Raw genomic sequence first — 21,389 nt, 5'->3', positions numbered from 1 at the left:
CAATAAAAACAAACTGGTGCAGCCTAGACCACAAATCATAATAAACACGCTCCAGCCAATAACCAACAAGAATGATTTTAAATGCACGTTCATGACTGTTTCAGGAAGCATGGAGGGGAGGCGGAGGGGGAGGAGGAGGGGGAGGGAGGGTCTAGCTAGACTCTGTTTTGTTTGACAACACTTCGAACGTCAACAGGAAGTTACTCCACCCAGGATCGCTTAGAGCACCTTTTTATAGGTTGTTTACTAGGAAACAATTTTTTACCAATAACCAGTGCTGTGTAGTAACTGATTACATGTAATCTGGATTACCTAAAGCTGCAGTCCGCGTTTTTGGCCCTCTAGCGGTTAATAAACAGAACTGCATGCATCTTGCGGAAGAACATTGTAGCCGGAGCTACTTTTCTCCATGTATGTCTATGGCGAGTCACGCAGTTACTGTGATACTCTGCGGCGGGTCCTACCAGTCCTGTTTGAAATAGTCAGAATATAAACACTTATTATGAGTGTACCATAATGATTCAGGGTAAGACAAAAACACGGTTTGGAAAATGGATTCATGTTGTACATTTTCATTATACAATTTTAGGTAAATTTTTAACACAAAAAAAGTTACGGACAGCAGCTTTAATCAGATTTTAAAAATCTAGTACTTGTAATTGTATTATATTATGTTTTAAAATGCTCATAACCAGATTACAGTCACTTTTTTATAGATTACATAAAATAAATGATAAATTTATTTTATTACATGATAAATTTTTCTTTCTAAAAAATCCTGTTGTGTGTCATGCAGTTTAGCTTTAACTATATTCACAATATAGAATGGCCAAGTAAATTTCATGGAAATAAATTTGTGATGCTTCCAAATTTGGGGACAAAAGCACCTCTCATTTATACCATGTATGAGATGAATAATTATGCAAATTACTAAACAATGATGCTGTGAAACACTATGTTTTCATCATATCCTGTGACCTTCACTAATTATTGATCTGGAAAGAAGACTCTGGACAAAAAATATTTCCAACCTGGAAAACTGTTTCCGTGTTTATTATTGGTTTTTCATGTAATGCAGAGATCCCCAAACTTTTTTTGTCAGACCTCTTACCTAAAATATTTACTTGGAGACTCCTTGAGATTTTAAACAAGTTAGGTCAAAAGTAATCAAAAAGTAGACAGAATTCATGACCTAAACTGAGTGATCTAGATTACATTACTAACTACAATTTTTGTCATGCAATTTGTAAGTAGTAACAAACTACAATGTGCAAGTTATCTGCCCAACATTGGTTTAAATCAGCACAAAAGTGTGGAGGTCTTGTTTTCTGACTTGTTTTGTAAGCAAAATAAACTAGGATACTAAGCAGCAAGCAATCTAAAATGTCTCGACCACCAGTTGTATAATCTATCATGGCGGTAATCCAAAAGCCAAATCTTAAAATGTACAACACTAGTGCTTAAAGTCAGAGAACTGGATAAAAGCAGCCAGCTCTCTAATGAGAAACCATCTCACTGCTACAACAAGGTCTTTTGTGTTTGGCTCTGGGAAGCCATGTGTGGAAAAACCTCATTTGAAGCCACTTGTGTACTTGAGACACAAGGAAAATCCTACATGCTGCTCTTCAGTCGAGAGGCACATGTCCTGGCAGGTATTCAAAGCTATTCTTCAAACAGTTCTCTTTCATCTCACCATAAATGGCACACTTACTGGGACATATGACCTTTGAGTCTAATCCCAGACAGCATGTTTGGTGGTCACGCTTGAGGTGAAATGCAAACGAGAGGATGGGTTCGTAGGACCTGCGAGTGTCGCAATAAACCTTATTACAGTTGGGTGCTATAGGTGACGTGAATACAGTAAGAAACGATGGTAACATTAACCACATTTAACAGTACATTAGCAACATGCTAACGAAACATTTAGAAAGACAATTTACAAATATCACTAAAAATATCATCCAGACATCCTGCCCTTGTCTAATGCCTTGAACATGGGCTGGTATATGCAAACATTGCCCCGTACATATTAATGATCCCGACTGTTACGTAACAATCGGTGTTATGTTGAGATTCGCATGTTCTTCAGAGGTCTTTTAAACAAATCAAATTTACATAAGAATGAGGAAACAATGGAGTTTGAGACTCACTGTATGTCATTTCCATGTACTGAACTCTTGTTATTCAACTATGCCAAGATAAATTCAATTTTCCATTCTACGGCACCTTTAAAGGATTAGTTCACTTTAAAATGAAAATTACCCCAAGCTTTACTCACCATCAAGCCATCCTAGGAGAACACAATCGGAGTTATATTAATAAATATCCTGACACACCTGAGCTTTATAATGGCAGTGAACGGAACCAACGAGTATAAATGTGTACTCATGGCTCCAGGGGGTTAATAAAGACCTTCTGAAGCGAAGTGATGTGTTTGTGTAAGAAAAATATCCATATTTAACAAGTTATAAAGCAAAATATCTTGCTTCTGCCAGACCGCCTTCCATATTCAAAATCCAAAATGCTCACGGTACGTCCTACAACTTCATACTCATTGGTCCCGTTCACTGCCATTATAAAGCTCGGATGCGTCAGGATATTTAGTAATATAACTCAGATTGTATTCATCAGAAAGAAGAAAGTTGTGTACACTTAAGATGGCTTGAGGGTGAGTAAAGCTTAGGGTAATTTTCATTTTAGAGTGAACTAATCCTTTAACATTCATCACTGATATTGAGAACAACACTTCAAACCTTTCAATTAATACGTCTCATGACATTCATCAAGACTTGTGACAGTCCTTTGAGAATAATGACTTCACATCAACACCATGTGGACAACTGACAGCGAGCCAACGTGCATCCAACCTTTTGCCCTGTGGGAAATCACAGCAGGAGACAAACTGTACTAGGAAGAGTTCTGATTGGTCGGGGCGCGGAGACTAAGAGCATTACGAACAGAATCTGCTCTTAGATTAGCCTTTTCTGGCTAAGATTCATCTACAAATACAGGACCCTTGTCTTTCTGTCTGTCACAACAGCAGATTTCCATGTAGATTTTTTTTTTTCAAGGGTACATCCCAAATGTCTGTCATTGTGATGGACAGGTGCACAGCAGGGAGAGGAGGGGAGGAAGGAAGAAAAAGGTGAAAATAGACAGATCTAGGATGCATGGAAAGTGATTAACATGCAAGCTGATAGGCTGTGTGTCCTTAGTGAATGGTGACACCTGCCAACTTTTTCAATTTGCATGCAGAATATCTTCAAAGAACCAGTCGCAGTGGAAAACACAAGTTGTTTTGGCCTTCATATACTAAGACAAAAAATAAATCAAATATATTGAACAGAATTTAGTGAGGTTTAGTTTTTTTAATTAAAAGAAATTTGTCAACTGAATAAGAAAAATTGCTCAAACTATATTCCCTGGAAAAAAAGGTAACATTATTTTACAGTGTTGTTACGTCGTGTTACATGTAGTTACTGTAGTAATAACTATAAATTATACATAATTACATTCAATTAACCCTAATCCAAACCCTCATCCTAACCCCAACTCTATAGTAAGTACATGTTGATTATTATTATAACTCAGTACTTAAATGTATATTTACACTGTAATACTGACAATAAAGTGTAATCAAAACATCAAACTATCTAATACAATTGTAATTAAAATTGTATTAATGATGTGATTTGGATATGCACTGATGTAAAAATTCTAATAATTATTTTCATGGTATGGCCAATATACATTACTATTAATATTATTATTATTAGTAGTAGTAGTAGTAGAAGTAGTAGTAGTAGTAGTAGTAGTAGTAGTAGTATTTTACCTAATAATAATAATGAAAATAATAATAATTAGTTGTTAATAATTATTTATTTATTGTGCTATTTTTAAAATATATTATAGTTTTAATAATAAACAATTATTATTACTAATACTACTACTACTATTTATGGTGTTTTATTTTTTTAGACTACTAATTCTATTATTCTATTCATATTCTATTATTATTAATATTAATAAAAATAAATCACATGACAAATAAATGCATAATAATAATAAACAAAGATTATATATAATACTTTATATTGTCATTATTACTATTTATATTGTTTTATTTTTTAGACTACTAATTACCAGCTATTATTTTCAGAATTATTATTATTATTCGTTTAAAAAATAAATCACATGATAAACAAATACATGTGTTTTATTTGTATTTTTATTTATTTTACAGTATAATAATAGACAATAACTTAAAATATTTGTTAAAAAAGATTCCTAAACAAAACATCACTGTCGGAGAATAAGCTCTAGTGTTCTACTTAGTGTTTTTCATCTTGAATAGAACAGTTTTAGCATCACTGAAATACAGTGGTATAAATGGTATAGCTGAATCTCTACGCAGTAACAGATTTCAACTGTCGACAGGTAAATACAGTCATACCCCGAAGCCCTACTCTCTGCTGGTTCTTGGCAAAGCTAAAAACTGCATCCAACTAAATTTCAGAAGTTGTTGTATCATAGATAGAAAAGAGAAAAAGAAAAGGAACGCACACAGTGGGGGAGAATGAGCTTCCATCCCAAAATAGAACAAGCCTTGTTAAATATTTTAGGCACTCGGCAGACAGAAAGAAGGAAAAAAACCTAGCCACAAACAAAAACACTCTAGTGTTTAATGATTAAGATCCCATCTTCCATTATAAGCGCATGAATGCGTTTAGCGGGCCGCATCGTGTCGCAACTGAATGGCGTTGATTCAGCTACAGCGATGAACCGTGTGCCATTCTCACCTCCGTAATTCCCTCCACCTCGGCCTGGGCTGGCTCTTAAAAGCCAGCGATGTTATTTAAGCACTAGCTTTTGGAAACCAGCAGCTTGGCGAAACAAAGTGAGATTAGCCAGTGCTAGGAAAAGCAGGCCACTTTTAGCAACGGTTAGCGGTTGCAACTGTCACGCCAGCAACAAACGGCTTAGTGCGGTGCAGGAGAACAGGGCAGGGGGAACCTCTGAGAGCTTGGCACTTCTCACCCACTCATAACAACCTATGACATTCCATCAAAACCCCCCATAGGCCATCAGGAAATAGCGGAGAGGATTTCTGGGATAGATGCAGAGGTAATGGGCGTCAGGTTCTTTCATGGCAAGCCGAGTAAAGGCGGAGCAGAGGGGTGTCTAGAAACAGGGTTTGATCAAAGCCAGCGAGAGGTAACCAGCCTCTAGAATGATAAGCAGCTCAGTGCCGAGTTAAAGAAATGCTGCATGCCGCAGAGGAACACAAACACTGGAGCGAACAGTGTGTAAAAATAAAAGTGCATGCTCAAATGCAAGTGTGCCAGCTCCTTCACCCAGAGTTACGCTGCTCGCCGCTGCCATTGTTCTCCTCTCACAAAGTAATCAATGCTACATGAAAACATGTGCAGTCACATCGCCTAGCTGGCAATTTATTATTATTATTTTTTTTTTCTGAGAAGTTATGTCCTGTATCATTAAATAAATATTTTTTATAAATATTATATAAAATATCTTTATAAACCTTCCAACATGCTACGATGTATCACCAAAATGTTGTTGCGACGTTTCTTTGAAAGTAAAGAGTTTACTAAAGAGAAAATAATGCCTCATTAACACAATTACATTATAAAAACGTTTCAAAAGTCCTGAAAAGGTTTTGATAAGCTTCTTATTCTACGTCCTTAATAGACACTTAGTGTTTTAAATATACTGTACTTACGTATACCTTTATTTTATTTGGTCTTGAAAGCTTTGAAATGTACTGCAATGAAACCTATTGTGAAATCATTGCAAGCTGTTTGTGACTTAGGAGCATGTATTTGAGTCATAAACATAAAATGTTTTAACCTCAAATATGAAGTTATTTGCCTGAGGGTTTTAATTTGGGAGAATGCATTAAAAGAGAGACAAAGCTAGAGACGACAGACAAAATGAGGATATAACTGTCCTGTTCTGTCCACTGGATCACACGCTTCTGAGAATTCTAAAGAGAATTAGACTATTTCCGAGGACTGTGCAGGGTACGGCCTTGATCCCAGAATGACTAGATGCCTGCTGCTAAAACTAAGCTGGAGCGTCACGACCATGCCATCATCCCACCAGCATGGGAGACGCTAAACCTCTACTAAACCTTGTCCTGTTTATAAACCTCAAATCAACTAGGTCAGCCTAATCGATTTATTTTGCTGAAACCTAGTGGGCTAATAATAGCGATTAGCTTGTATTTTATCCTTAAGAGTAGGTGGGGACGGAAACAAATGCTGGTGGAGCCACGAGGGTGGATGATTATATCTTCAAAACGAGTGCAGACGTCAGCTGCAGGGCTGTCTCATCCCTAATTCATACTGACACCACATCCTCTGCGCTACATAACAGAGAGATCTGTGCAGTAATTACCAGCGCAGACATGTATATTCAAGAGAAAACAAGGAGCTGATCGGGAGAGAGAGAGAAAGGAGCGCAATAAGCCAAAGAAATATTTTATTGCTCAAAGATTTTATAGCTCAGGAGACGTAATAGTTCCCAGTTATGTTCATTTAAAGTCAACATGAAATTGAAAATCGATCATGTTTACATTCCCTCATGTTGTTCCAAACCTGTATGACTTTCTTCTGTGGAACATAAAATAAGATATTTCAAAGAATGTTTCAACTGTTTCTGTCCAAACAATTAAAGGGTTAGTACACCCAAAAATGAAAATTCTGTCATTTATTACTCACCCTCATGCCGTTCCACACCCGTAAGACCTTTGTTAATCTTCAGAACACAAATTTTAGTATTTTAGTTGAAATCTAATGGCTCAGTGAGGCCTCCATAGGGAGCAATGACATTTCCTCTCTCAAGATCCATAAAGGTACTAAAAACATATTTAAGTCGGTTCATGTGAGCACAGTGGTTCAATATTAATATTATAAAGCGATGAGAATATTTTTGGTGCACCAAAAAAAACTAAATAACAACTTATTTAGTGATGGCCGATTTTCAAAACACAACTTCAGGAAGATTCTGAGCATAAATGAATCAGTGTATCGAATCTTGATTCAGATCGCGTGTCAAACTGCCAACGGCTGAAATCACGTGACTTTGGCGCTCCGAACAGCAGATTCAATACACTGATTCATTTGTGCTCCGAATCTTCCTGAAGCAGTGTTTTGAAATCGGCCATCACTAAAAAAGTCATTACTTTGTTTTTTTTTGGCGCTCCAAAAATATTCTCGTCGCTTTATAATATTAATATTGAACCACTGTACATGAACCGATCTAAATATGTTTTTAGTACCTTTATGGATCTTGAGAGAGGAAGTGTCATTGCTCCCTATGAAGGCCTCACGGAGCCATCGGATTTCAACTAAAGTATCTTAATTTGTGTTCCGAAGGTTAACAGAGGTCTTACGGGTGTGGAACGGCATGAGGGTGAGTAATGACAGAATTTTCATTTTTGGGTGAACTAACCCTTTAAAGTCAATGGAGTGCAAAACAACACTGGACTTTTACTGTATTGGCGAATACAAACTGAGACATTTTTCATCTTCTTTTGTGTTCAATATAAAAACAGTTCATTTTGCTCAATTAGCTCTCCATTTAATCGCTCTGCCATCTAAAAGAAACAATTGCGATATAAAACGGATATCATTTGTGATATTTTTTTTCTAAAAATGGAATAACAATAATTGCAGTACTCAAGATGAGACTCATGGACTCATGTCATGACATCTGCACTTCGGTCTAGACTCTTATTCGATCCTCTTCAGTTCTTTTTCTTTACTCGGATTCGACCCGTTTCTGGTCTCAATATAGACTCAGACTTGTCTCTCTTTAGGACTCTGTCTTGACTTGGACTCGACCCTCTTCTAGTCTTAGTCTTTACTCTGTCACACCCTACTCAGGTCTCAGTATGGACTCAAATGAGCTGGTCTTGGCTTCAACAGTCAAAAATGTGTTTTTAAATGGACAAATATGTGCTGTGGAGCAATAATCAAAACCCTGAACACTACAAAAAGGTGGGACAAAGGAAAGGGTGATGGAGAGGGAGATATAGTTGAGCAGTCGGCTGTTTCTTTTACACTAGCTGGATTGGCGTTCACAGTCAGCAATGCTTCAGTCTTGAATTTTCCACCCTGCAAAGCCCTTTTACTGCTCGGGACTGCATGTGCCGCATCTTTGCACTACAAATAAGTCCAGATATTGGCATTTCCAAGAGCTTTTGGAGACGTGCGTGTCACTTCCTGACTCGGTAATTTATGGTAGGCCTCTTTTGCTCTCTCTCTCACTGCTTGAGAGATTTCTGCCCAGCTTTCATTATTGAAAAGGGCCACCCTCTTTCTTTCTCTCCCTCCCTCCTTCCCTCCCTCTCCATCTTATTAAATCTGCGTTTCCAAGAGTGCATTAGGATATTAAATTCAGGATGGGAATGGATGCTGCCTGCCGACTTGGCAAGACTCCCCATTGCTGCCTAACCAAGCTCCTTCTACTCCTCCTCGTCGGACTTGGACTGGACAAATCCAGAGAGAGCGGGCATCTCTCGTTGAATGGGTTCTGCTCGTTGTGTCCTGCCATCTCTGTACCGAGGTTGACGAAGGCACAAAGCAGCCACTTGTGAGCGAGAAGCGATGGCGGGGCCAGCACAGTGGCTTCTCTGTCATCGTATGAATCATTCTGACGTGTTTGAGGATAAAGACGTGCATGCATGCACCCACACAGCATAACACCCCCCTCTCGCGCCGCCTTAGGAGCATTCCTCATGACATGTGAGCTTCCATTATGGCAGCTCCTTCGCCATTGTTATTTATTTGACTTAGGGGAAACTGTTTCACAAACAAGGGTGTATTTTTCTTGCTTTCTGGAGAGACGCAAGACAGTTGTTGTGGGGCAAAACACAAAAAGATAAACATGAAAAAATGAACTCTACTGTTAGACAAACAGAATTTTTTGCATTTTCTGTGCAAAACTAACCACCACAGTGCATTCTGGGTGGTTGCTGCACTGTTGCTAGGTAGTTGCTTACTGGCCCACCTCAAAGATACACTCCAAATATGGTCCCCAGATATGGCTTGACTCCTTCCTTCAATGCAAATGTTTAAGGTTTTTCCTCTGCTTTTTTTTGTCTGCCAGATGTAAATCTGATGGTCTAATCATTTAGAAAAATCATGATTTGAGGCAACAGTCATGTTCATAGCAAGAAATAATCAAGATCTGATATATATTTGTATAATAGGATGATGGAAATACATTCCATAACATTTTGGCAACAGATTACAAGCAATATTATTAATTAAATTCAACAAATAGAATTGAGTTAGAATTAATCAAATTAAACCTTTAAATGTCAACCATTTAAAACAAGTAAAATTTAAGTACAATTTAAACAAAAATATATGAATAACAGACAGTGTCAAAGATGAATTAAGAACTCTTCATTTTTTTATTGCCAAAATTGAAGACACCTGATGAAAACAAGCAGAATCACTAAAGGAAAGCAAAACACAAGAATTAACAGAAGTTTAGATGTTGATTTTATTGAAAATGTTTGGTCACTATTATGGTAATCAGTGTTTCATTTAGTTGGGCAGTTTGACTCTTTGCTTTTTATGTCAGTTTCTGTAATACTTTTTGCTAATTTTTACACATTTTAAATGATTGACTTTTAATGAATTAATTTGATTTATTAATTTAATTAATAATCTTGCTTGTTATCTGTTTCTACAATTTTATTGAGTAGATATAGCGTATTATTTTTTACAGCGTATTAAACGCTGTAAGTCAGGAAACACATACAAAAGATACCAAGGTATTACCATGATTTTTGAACATGTTAGCATGGTAATACCATATTCTTTGTACCATGGTAATTACATCGTAGTACTATCCCTTATAAAAAGTACTCTGGTAGTACAATGGCATAGTTATGGTATCACATGGTAATAATATGGTACTTTGAAATATGGTGCCATATACATTACTATAGTATTTACAAAAAATACTATGGAACTACTATGGTAAATGTCCAAAAAGTACTTTTTTTTTTTTTTTTTTTTAAATCACATATTAAGTTGCCAGGTAAATAACATGGTAATCTTCAAAGAACACCATATTATTACTATGATTTTTTTCTTCTTCAACATGATACCATTAAAATTCAATTTCTTTGGATTTTAGAGTAAACTTTCCAGTTCTTGCTGCTTATAGATAATTTCACATCATTACATTTTCCTCCAACATCCAACACAATCAAGTGAAATTGTCGAGCAACGTCTTCCTCTGTTTGTCATATCAGTTTGACCTCATTCACGATGCCAACCCACCCAGCTTGTGAGACGAAAAACCTTACATTTTTCAAAATCACCTAGGGTTCCCTTTTTAGAATATGAGATGAGATGAAAATTTACCAGGATTGGCTGCATTCACAAGACACAGACATCTAAATTCCCTGTCGACTATACCGATGGGATATACAAACAAATTCACTTCATCTAAACTCAGGAGATGCGGTAGAGCTCAAGTCTCGGAAATGAGCATATGATGGGTTTTAAATAATAAAGTAGTTGAGTGCTTCTGCGATATTCTTTACGACCAAGTGCACCATTCAGGCGCTTGTTCAAGCCAAGGCATTGCTTGACATAATTGTGCACCCATGCTTAAGCGGGAGAAGCAGAATAATGCATGTTGGGTTGGGGGTTGACTCATTTAAAATAAAAGGCAGGCTGGAAGTTTTCTTTCTCTCAATGAGACGTACTATTTGACCTAGATCTTACTTAAAAATTGGGCATTAGATGTGAATTAGTGGAGCATGCTCTTGTACAACTCGATTACGTGGAAACGCTTCTTCCATGGCTGCTTGATCGCGGCGTCTCGCTTCGGTCACTCTGAGTAATTCGACCTGTCATTCACATTCGCAATGGACAATCGAACAAGACGTCTGCATATTATATAGAGTAGACTACCCAAAAATGTAAATAGTGTCATATTATTCACACTCATCATGTCATTCCAAACCAGTATGCATCTATTTTTTTCCTGTGAGCACAAGGGCAGAATTTTGAAAAATGCATCTCTTTCCATATAAAAACAACTCATTATGTCCATGTCTGTCAGTGATAGTAGTATTTTCATTTTTTGGGAGAACTATTCATTTAAAAATAGAGCCTATGTATTTGTCAGCGATACTATGTCTTCATTTGATACTATATAATAGTTATATATGTGATTATTGATGGAAAAAAAATAATAATGTTAATGCTATTATATTTGTATAATATTTTTAGATTTATTAACAATATTAATATGAATACATTAATAATAAATTAATAAAATGTTCATTTATTTTAATATCAATAACATTATGTTAATATATTATTATATTATATTATATTACTGGCTGCAATTGGGTAACAGATCAGCAAAAAATATTTGTGAACAAAAGAAAAATGACTGCTACAGTTATGATTCAACTACAAATGAATCATGGCAGTAGGGAAGCAGTATATTTATAACAGTGTCATCAGACAGCTGCGAGTTTCATCTAAAATTGAAAAGCTAAACTGAGTGGTTGTGAAGATCTCGCATGATAAATTAAAAAAATAATAATAATATATTGTATATTTAAAATATCATATTCAGTAAATATGATTAACTGATTTGAGCACTAAAATTAATATATCATGAATGAATTGGTCCTGCAAAATAATCTAGACCTAGTTTTTTCAGAGGCAGAAGAATATTGGTGAAATGGTGCAAAAAACTTTTTTTTTTTTTTTTTTCTTTGGAATAAGATGCTCCAAATAAATCACAATGAAACCAGGAACACATTAATAAATGAGGTCAATTTTGAGTTGATGTCCACTTTAACATCCTGCTATTACAGGCAAGCCCTTCCGCTATATGCTCATGTTTGCAAGACACAATTTTCACTTAGCTTGAATGCCAAAAAGCATTCATTCTCCTATCCTATTTCCACAGTCAGTTATTAGCCTGTAACCTTTCAGTCTAATGGAGGATTCCGACTCTTCCCTATGCGCTAAGCCGTCCCTCTGAGGATACAGAGTGCTTTCAAATGAACACTTTTTTTCCACCCCTCTTTCCCAATATCAAGACTCCCAATGAGTGGCGGAAACTCCAGAGGTCCCTCCCCTCCTCTTAAGTACTACTTCAGAACATAGCATTGTGCTAAATCTTTACTCTTAATGTAAAGGCAGGGTACACACAACGTTCAGGTACATGCGTGCCATTCCAGAAAGGACATCATTGGCGCCTGTAGGAGGTGGATAGTGCGTCACATAAATATCGCTTGGGGGGATCTCTCTGCAGAGTGGCAATAGATCCGTGCTTTTTTGGGGAGTGGATAAGAGGTGGTAGCTATGTCAAGCACACCATGGCAGTTTTCCTATGGCTGATTAAAATGGAAGGTGGCAGCCATTCTGTTTGGGGAAAACAGGTGTTTGATACACATGTCAGATTGATTATATCCCAAAAATCACTGTGGAAAAACTTGTTAGTCATCAGGAAATCCACCTAGTCTGAAATTAATTACTTAAGCTTTATTAGAGTACCCTAGAGAGCTTTTTTTTATTTCTCTCCGGCCAATGTTTAAATTGATGCCAGTGTCACTAAACAAATAATTCAACTAAATCATTATTATTATTATTATCTCAAGTGTTTCTTCTTCTTCTTCCATAAAAATCGTTGGCGCCTAACTCGTCCTGCACCATTTGTTGCAGACCCATGAATGAGGTGTCAAATTGTGCGGCTTAGTAAGAAGGTGTGTTGTGATCAGGCGTATAATGTTTGCTTGGCAGGAAAATTTGTCACATCAGAATGTCGTAGAGACTTGAGGTTAACCTTTTTTTTACTCGGCTTAGCAAGTAGCCAATAAATAGTGACGTATCAACTTCATAGCCACAACTTAGCAGCAAACAGCCAATCACACTGAACACTTTCCAGCCACGCCCTAGCAACCACTGTTGAGCACCCTAGCAACCCAAACCCAAAGAGGGATATCTTCCAATCTGAATGTCATAGAGGCATGAAGTATCATCACTGACAGCTGCCAAGCCACTCCCTAGCAACCAGAACATGATAGAGACATGGGGGTTAATTGGCTCTTTTGACACATGCTAGCAAACAAGACATCCAACATGCTAGTCATGCTACCAGTGAATAGCTACATTCTAATAATGATTAGCTAAGTGCCAAAATATGTAAAAACAAATGTTAACTAAAACATAAAAGTAACATGCTAATCATGAAAGCATCTTGCTTAGCATCATGTTAATAATGTTAGCATTAGTTAGCCTACTAAGATGTTATTTGTGTTAACATCTTGCTTAGCATTGTGCTAGCCACATGTTAATCATGTCAACATCATTGCTATCAACATGCTAATTATGTTAACATTATGTTAGCAACATGCTACTTGTGTTAGTGACTTGTGTTAACAACATGGTAATCATTTTAGCATCATGCTCAGAATATAATTTGCTATGCCTTTGCTAGGGTATTCTGGGTGGTTGCTAGAGTGTTGCTGTGCGGTTGCTAGGGTACTTAAGTGGTTGCTAGGGTGTTCTGAGTGGTAGCTAGGGAAATTAAATGATCAGCTTATCATTTATTAAAATTATAATATATAAAAAGTATAAAATAAATATGTATGGAAAACAAAAGATGTTGTTTAGTAGAATGTTAAGGCTGCTCTTATCCAGTAATAGTGACTATGTCTGACAAACTCCAATAACAGTGTATTATTTATATACTATTATACTATAATAGTTTTGAATGATGAGTTTTGAAATTTTTGATTTTATATGATCAGTTTTAATTTTAATTTTAGCTTAAGTTTCAGTAATTTTAATGTACTTTTGTCAATTTATTTTTATTTCAGTTGTCAGTCAGGGCAACATTCCTAATTTTCATTTCAGTTTTTTTTTTTAAATGTACGTTTTTCATAAAATATTAATAATTTATTTCAGTATTACTTTAACAAAAACCATTCTTAATCTTAAAAATTGTATGAGGAACAGACTGAAATTTAAGACATTAATTAACTTCCCTCACTGTGTTGCATAAGGTTTGACATCAATGACACTAAACGGCATTGGGTTTGAATATGCAGAAGTACAAATAAAACTTGTTGCTTTTGCAGCTGGACATTCTGTGGCCACTGCTTTCACTGTGTGGAAAAAGAGCAGCGTGAACATTCTGCTAATCATCTTCTATTGTGTTCCACGGAAAAAGAAAGTCATTTGGGAAATGAAACGAGGGCGAATGTTCATTTGTGGTGGAACCATTCCTTTAATTTATTTTTCTCTTGACTAGCACTAGCTTGCAGCAGAGACAAGAGCCCGGTAATTAATTGAAGGACATCGTTAGTTGCAGAGATTCAGGGGAAAAATATCTCACACTAATTAACATGTGTCTGTGTTTCAATTAACAATGACCTCAATCTCTCAGAAAGCAGGAAAATAAGGGAAAGCTTGTTCGGAAGAGTGGGCTGCGTTCTGTGCATTCTGCCTGCTAGAACTCATGAAACAATATATGTATTCTCTCTCTATGAAAGGAGCGTTCTGTTGGAAATTATTCAGAAGAGGCCTGTATAAACTGACTGAACAATTACACAATCCTTGCTAACTCTAACAGTCGTTATCAACGGCAGTAAACCGCAAATATCTGTGCGTTCTTTTATCAAAACGTCAATGTTCTTTCACTTTTCGTGAGCAGGTCAAACAAGTCGCGTTTTCTGAAAGTCATTTTCAGCTTTTTGATTGCAACCTTGCCAGCTGGCTTTGATACCGATGGGAATTGGAGAGATAGAGAAAAGTACGTCTTGATCTAAAAATTCTCAGAGCTCTAAATTGCAACACCTCTCTTCCAAAGAAATATATCAAAGACGCTCTGAAAAAGTTGGAAGCACAACACTGACAGTGGGCGAGAAAGGGGGGTGGTGTTGTGACATTGATGGGAGAAAACTTCGACTGAAGCAGATATGAGTGTCAAACAACATGCATAATGGCGAATCACTTCTAAGTTTAGATACAGTCTCAAGACAAAAGCAACAACCTTGACGATATATGTTGGCAAAATAGTGAGATATGGTATGTGTTTCAAATTAACGTTTGTTAATCCCATTCCAGCTAACAGGGAACAGTGAATTTTAACTAACGTTCTGGCAAGGTTCTCTCAAAGTTAATAGAACGTTCGTTCAAAGTTATGTGGCCTTTAATAATGTTCTCAAAATGTTATTTATACGCAAGTAGATTAATCGTGATTAATTGCATCTAACATAAAAGTCTGTGTGTGTATATATATATATATATATATATATATATATATATACATACAAATAAAATAGTATTTTCTTACTCGAAAACAACAACAAAAACCCATAAAAAACGTTATTTATACACAAATTGATTAATCGTGATTTATTGCATCTAACATAAAAGTTTGTATATATTATATACAAATAAAATAGTATTTTATTTTCGAAAACAACAAAAAAAACATAAAAAACGTTATTTATATGCAAATTGATTAATCGTGATTAATTGCATCTAGCATAAAAGTTTGTATATATTATATACAAATAAAATAGTATTTTATTTTCGAAAACAACAACAAAAACCCATAAAAAACGTTATTTATACACAAATTGATTAATCGTGATTAATTGCATCTAACATAAAAGTTTGTATATATTATATACAAATAAAATAGTATTTTATTTTCGAAAACAAAAAAACCCCATTAAAAACGTTTTTTTTATACGCAAATTGATTAATCGTGATTAATTGCATCTAACATAAAAGAAAATACTATTTTATTTGTGTGTATATATATATATATATATATATATATATATATATATATATATATATATATACACACACACACAAATAAAATTGTATTTTCTTACTCGAAAACAGCAACAAAAACCCATAAAAACAGTCCATGCAGCAAGATCTAAAATATCAAATAAAGCTTTGTATCATAGGACAGTCTGGAAAATCCTTTCTGTCAAAAACAAAATTCATAGTATTACCTATAAATGTACCAGACAGGAAAAAATATACCCATGAAAGATGACAAATTTAGCTAGAGGAAGCGCTAAAGTCTAGTGGAACATTGTATCAGCACCAAACACACTGTGACAGCAAGTTTCATCTCTTTCTGTGAGAGTCAATGGATCTAATTTGCTTACCTCATACAAAGTTAAGTCATTATTATTCTATCAATCTGTCAATAAGCGTTTTTTCTTTACTTAAAGAGATAAATAGTTCATATAAGTTCTGTTATTATTTATTCACCCTCATTTAATTCCAAACCTGTATACTGTTATGTTTTCTGTGAAACACAAAAGGAGAATTTTTGAAGAATGCTCATGCAGCTCTTTTCCATATGACAGTCCATAGTGACTGTCATATGAATGAATGAATGAATGAATGAATGAATAACTCTGGATGCAGTGATATTAAAATAAATAAATAACTATGGATGTACCAATATTAAAACAAACAAACAAACAAACAAATAAATAAATAAATATGGATGCACAATATTAAAATAATTACATAAAAATGTAAAATAAATAAATTAATTAATTAAAATAAAAAATAATGCACCAAAATTCTGACTGAGACTGATCATGAAGTCAATAATTATGTTCATGTCATGGCCAATATTTGATAAATGGCTGATATTAAATTAGATATTATCTTTTCTAAAAAATATATTGCATGATTTAAATAAAACATAAAAATAAACCATAATATTAATAAAATGAAAACTTGTATATGTGCCAAATGAAGTCAGTGCTTGATGAAAAATGTTTTAAATGAAAAATGACTGATGTTTTTAAATGTAAAATTAGGCAGAAAATAGGAAAATATTGGTTGATAACTGATATTGATGTAATTTTTGGTTCTTTGGTCAAGCATGCATACATTTTTTTTTTCTTTAATTTACTTATTATACTTTTAGAAATTGTCATCGATTTGGAAATTAGCCAGAGAGAAATAAAAGCTTGTTTGGCTACTCTAATAAAAGCTTCAAATAATTGGAAATTGAAACAATTTCCACCATGATGATTTTTGGGAAATAATCAAATGTTTTGGAAGCTTGAAAAGACATGGTCATTGCACTGTAGAGAAAAAAGCTACTAAATGTCTCCTTTCATGTTCCACAGATGAAAGAAAGTCATACGGGTTTGTGATGGAACAAGGGTGAGCAAATGATGATAAAAAATTTGTGCCTTTAACTAAAAGCCACTGTTGTAATAGTTTTGACAGTCAGAAGTCACATTGCAGGGCAAGTTTGTGGACGCCAATGTACTTACACTAGCAGTCAATATCTTCTCCGATCTTTTTTTAAACAGAGAATCCATGTATGATCAACTGCCTGAGGGCCTCGTGATGCACCACGCGCCGTGCTGAACCACTCAAACTCGCTCGAAACAAATAAACAGTAAAGACAAGGCAGAATTTGCATGAATCACATGCATGTCATGCTGATAAACTTAGCATCCTCACGCAGAGCCTGCGCTCTTATCTTAAATGCTGGATTCCTCACAGACGCCTGCAGTGTTTTTAGGGGGTTGGGGAAGCGGGGTTGTTTTGTGGGGCTAAAAATAGTGTCGTAGATCAGAATGTTGAGTAGAATAAGGCCTCGTGCAGATTAAACTGCAGTTAATCGCCTGTCTGCCACGCCAAATTGAAGCAGGATCGTAATGCCATTGTGTGTTAGACGCCTCGTACATGGTGAACTTCAATGAGGAGGTCTCAGAGAACTGCTCTTCAGCTTTGTTTTAGAAGGATGTTTACACTTCACCCTGTTTTTTTTTTTCTTTCTTAAGTCATTCATCACTTTTTTGCCTCCTCTCATTTCCTCAACCAGAGAAGCAATTTGTTTTCCTATAAACTCGCTTTGAGGGAATATCAGTTTGAAGGGTTTTGAGTTGACAAGGGACTTAATCAAATAACCAAAACTAATGTGCTTTGGTGCAGATTTGTCAAAAAATTAATGACAACAATTACATCGAACCTCTTATTTTGTAATATACATTTTGAGTCTCACTCTTAAAAATAAAGGTGGGTTTTTCGCAATGATGCCATAGAAGAACCAATTTTTGGTTCCCCAAAGAACCAATCAGTGATCAGTTCTTGAAAGCACCATGTTTTTTTGTAATGTGAAGAACATTATAATAATATAAAGAACCTTTTTCCACTTTAAAGACCCTTTTGTGCAATGTAAAGGTTCCAAGGAAGTTAAAGGTTCTTTGTGGAACCATTTTTTTCAGTGTACACTCTAAAACTGAAACAGATAGATAGATAGATAGATAGATAGATAGATAGATAGATAGATAGATAGATAGATAGATAGATAGATAGATAGATAGATAGATAGATAGATAGATAGATAGATAGATAGATAGATAGATAGATAGATAGATAGATAGAGTAGATAATACTTTGAGGCAATATCTACACATAATACCTTCAACAGGCAACAAGGACAGAGCTATGAACATGTCCCAGTACACCCTATTAATATCCAAAGTTAACTTCAAAGCTAGTTTGTACAGAGAGGCAAAAGAACACCAACAAAGAATTCTATTCAGTGATTCAGAGAAAAAGAATTAGCTGCTCACATGCCAAACAGTTTAGCAGACAAAATGCCACAAACACAATGAGGTTTTTCATTCTACGTAAGTTCAGCTGGTGCAGTCAAGCTTTTACTTAATTTCTAGGTGATGGAGAACAAATAAAATAACTAATCAACTCTAATATTGTACAAATGCCTTAATATTTAGAAATACATTATGTAATGTGGACAGACAGATAGACAGAGAAAGGGACAGACAGACAGAAAGACATAGATAGATAGATAGATAGATAGATAGATAGATAGATAGATAGATAGATAGATAGATAGATAGATAGATAGATAGATAGATAGATAGATAGATAGATAGATAGATAGATAGATAGACTATAAAAAATATGCTGTAGTTTTTACAAAATAGTTTTGGCAGCTGTGGTTGCCAGAATAATTTTGTAAAAAAATACAGAAAATTTACAGAACTGTACATTTTACAGTATAAAACTGTAGTCTACGAACAAGAAAATTTGAATGTAAACCAGAAAATTCAACAATGCACACTACTACTAAAAAGGTTTTGTACCTTTAACATATACTGACAACCACCATAATAATGCAGGTGGTAAAAGAGAAAGCCACATGAAGAATCAGAGTTCATCACAAGTATACTAATATAAAGAAGGTGCAGGTCATTCACGCAAAAACACTATCATGGTAACCCACAACAACTTGCATAATGCAATAAACATTCATTAAACAACAGAAGATGTAACATAAAACCATAATGTACATAACTGATAACAAAAAACTATTAAGAAACATGATTTTTTTTAAACAAAAGACTTTCAAATGTGGAGTGTCACACAAGGAATTGTGGGAATATCAGTTTACAAGTTTAAACTGTAAATTATACATTGATTTGTTCTTTTTACTTCTACAAATTGTAAAAATTTACAGCATTTTACTGTGAAAATTACATAAAATGTCTGGTAAGAACTTTTACAGTTTTTCCCTGTATATAGTATGGGAACTTACTGTTAACCTATTTACAATTTTTTCCCATAGCGTTTTTTTACAATATTTTACCGTTAAATCACATTAATTTTTTATCATGCTAAGTCATTCAATTACTCGCCCTGAAATATGCATGATATAAGTAGTCTAGTTATTCCTACATACTATTTGACAGTGAATGACAGAAGAATAAAGATACAAAAACAAACAAACAAACAAAAAACAACAACAAAACAGTTTGATTAGACACAAATTGAGGGTAGACTAAAAGGTTTGACTCTGTATGAAAATTTGTTCCAAGTCTAAGTTGGAGAATTGCTGCATTTTCTGGACCACAAACAGCCAATACACTCTCCTAGATAAGTTCAATTACAAAGATGCTCAGTCATTCAGTCAGTGACCCAAGCAAATTAGTATTTGCACTAATTGCAGGGGTTCGGCTCCCGGTCAACCTAATCAATTACAGCATCTAAAATCAAATCAGATGTCCAGAAGGAGTGATCACCCAGACCCCTGGCATCCGGCCACCATTTGTATCTATGAACTTCAGTCCAGACCAGACCACAGACATATCAGCCACCACACACGTTTATAAAGGCTCCAGTAGAACCAAAGCCTGATGCCACATGAAGATGCTTTTAAAGTACAAAGAACTTTTTAACCTCTGTATTAAATCATTATGATCTATAAACAATTCTATAGCTACATAATCATTGCTTGATACTGAAGAGTGCTGCAAAGAACAAATAAAGAACCTTTATATTAAGAGGAGGTTTGAATCCTAAATCACTCAGGGTTGGGTTGGTTCAGCTTTGCCTTAATCAGATTAACTAACAATCTAATTTCACAAGTCAACATGTTCCCCTAATCTTCTACACAATATACGGACGCTATATACTGCTCGTTATGCTTTTAAATGTTACGTTCAGACAGCTGCGAGTTAAATTGTTCCATAAAACGTTCATAATGCTGTAAACTTCTCCGTTCTGATCGGTTAGTTGTTCAACTTGTATTAGTAGTGCTGAAATACACCGGTACGCAACGCGCTATGATTTTATTGCCATAACAACAGCAGCGGTTTCCTACGGGATAACAGCGCGAGTCTGAACCATCTCTTCACTTCTGACCGGATCAGATTAACATCGGATGCATTTACTGAAACCTATACTGTTATGATATGGATACATACAAAAGGTATCTGTCGTAATAATTCCGTCTTACCTGGTAATAATGAAGTTGAATGCGCTGCGAACACGACGCGAATTTAGATGATACACTATATATTCCCCGCTGATGTCCACATTGTCAGTGTCAGGCGCTTACTGTAAGAGTGAAAACCCCGATGTCAAGGAGAGAGAGAGAGAGAGAGAGAGAGAGAGAGAGAGAGAGAGAGCGAGAGAGGGAGAGAGGTGGGGGCTAAATGAGATAGGACCATCCTATCCAATTACAAAAGACAAACGAGGGTTAAAAAGAACAACAATGCACAACCATATGCCGAGGACAAAAACCCACTGCGTTGGTTACGTCTTTTCAACCCCTGTTCTTTTTCGGATATTTCATAAGAAATTAGTCTTGACATTTCCTCGACATAACGCCATGATATTTGTCTATCCTTCGCAGTGAGTTATGAAGTCATTTGACAGTGACGGAAGGGAAAATGTTCGACTCGACAGTGCTCGGTTGAGAAGATTCGATTCGATTCGATTCCTTACGAGGATTCAATTTGATTCGACATGGTTAAAAATGATTTGACAGTAATTCACAGAAAACAA

At 35.3% G+C, this 21,389-nt stretch overlaps 1 protein-coding gene across 6 annotated transcripts in view; it reads right to left on the bottom strand.

The window, feature by feature from the left end:
• The window catches only part of pcbp4 (poly(rC) binding protein 4), a 97,079-nt gene extending 76,118 nt beyond the window's left edge, over nt 1-20,961 (bottom strand). For 5 of the 6 annotated variants that reach the window (XM_067395886.1, XM_067395889.1, XM_067395890.1 and 2 more), the window contains exon 1: nt 20,839-20,961. The gene's annotated coding sequence lies outside the window, so the exon portion shown is untranslated. The remainder of the gene's footprint in view (nt 1-20,838) is intronic. The other variant, XM_067395887.1, reaches the window with a different exon arrangement.
• Nucleotides 20,962-21,389: the final 428 nt, after the last annotated feature.

The sequence above is a fragment of the Chanodichthys erythropterus genome, chromosome 10, assembly GCF_024489055.1.
Source record: "Chanodichthys erythropterus isolate Z2021 chromosome 10, ASM2448905v1, whole genome shotgun sequence".
Lineage (NCBI taxonomy): Eukaryota > Metazoa > Chordata > Actinopteri > Cypriniformes > Xenocyprididae > Chanodichthys > Chanodichthys erythropterus.
This window is presented reverse-complemented; position numbering and strand designations above follow the sequence as displayed.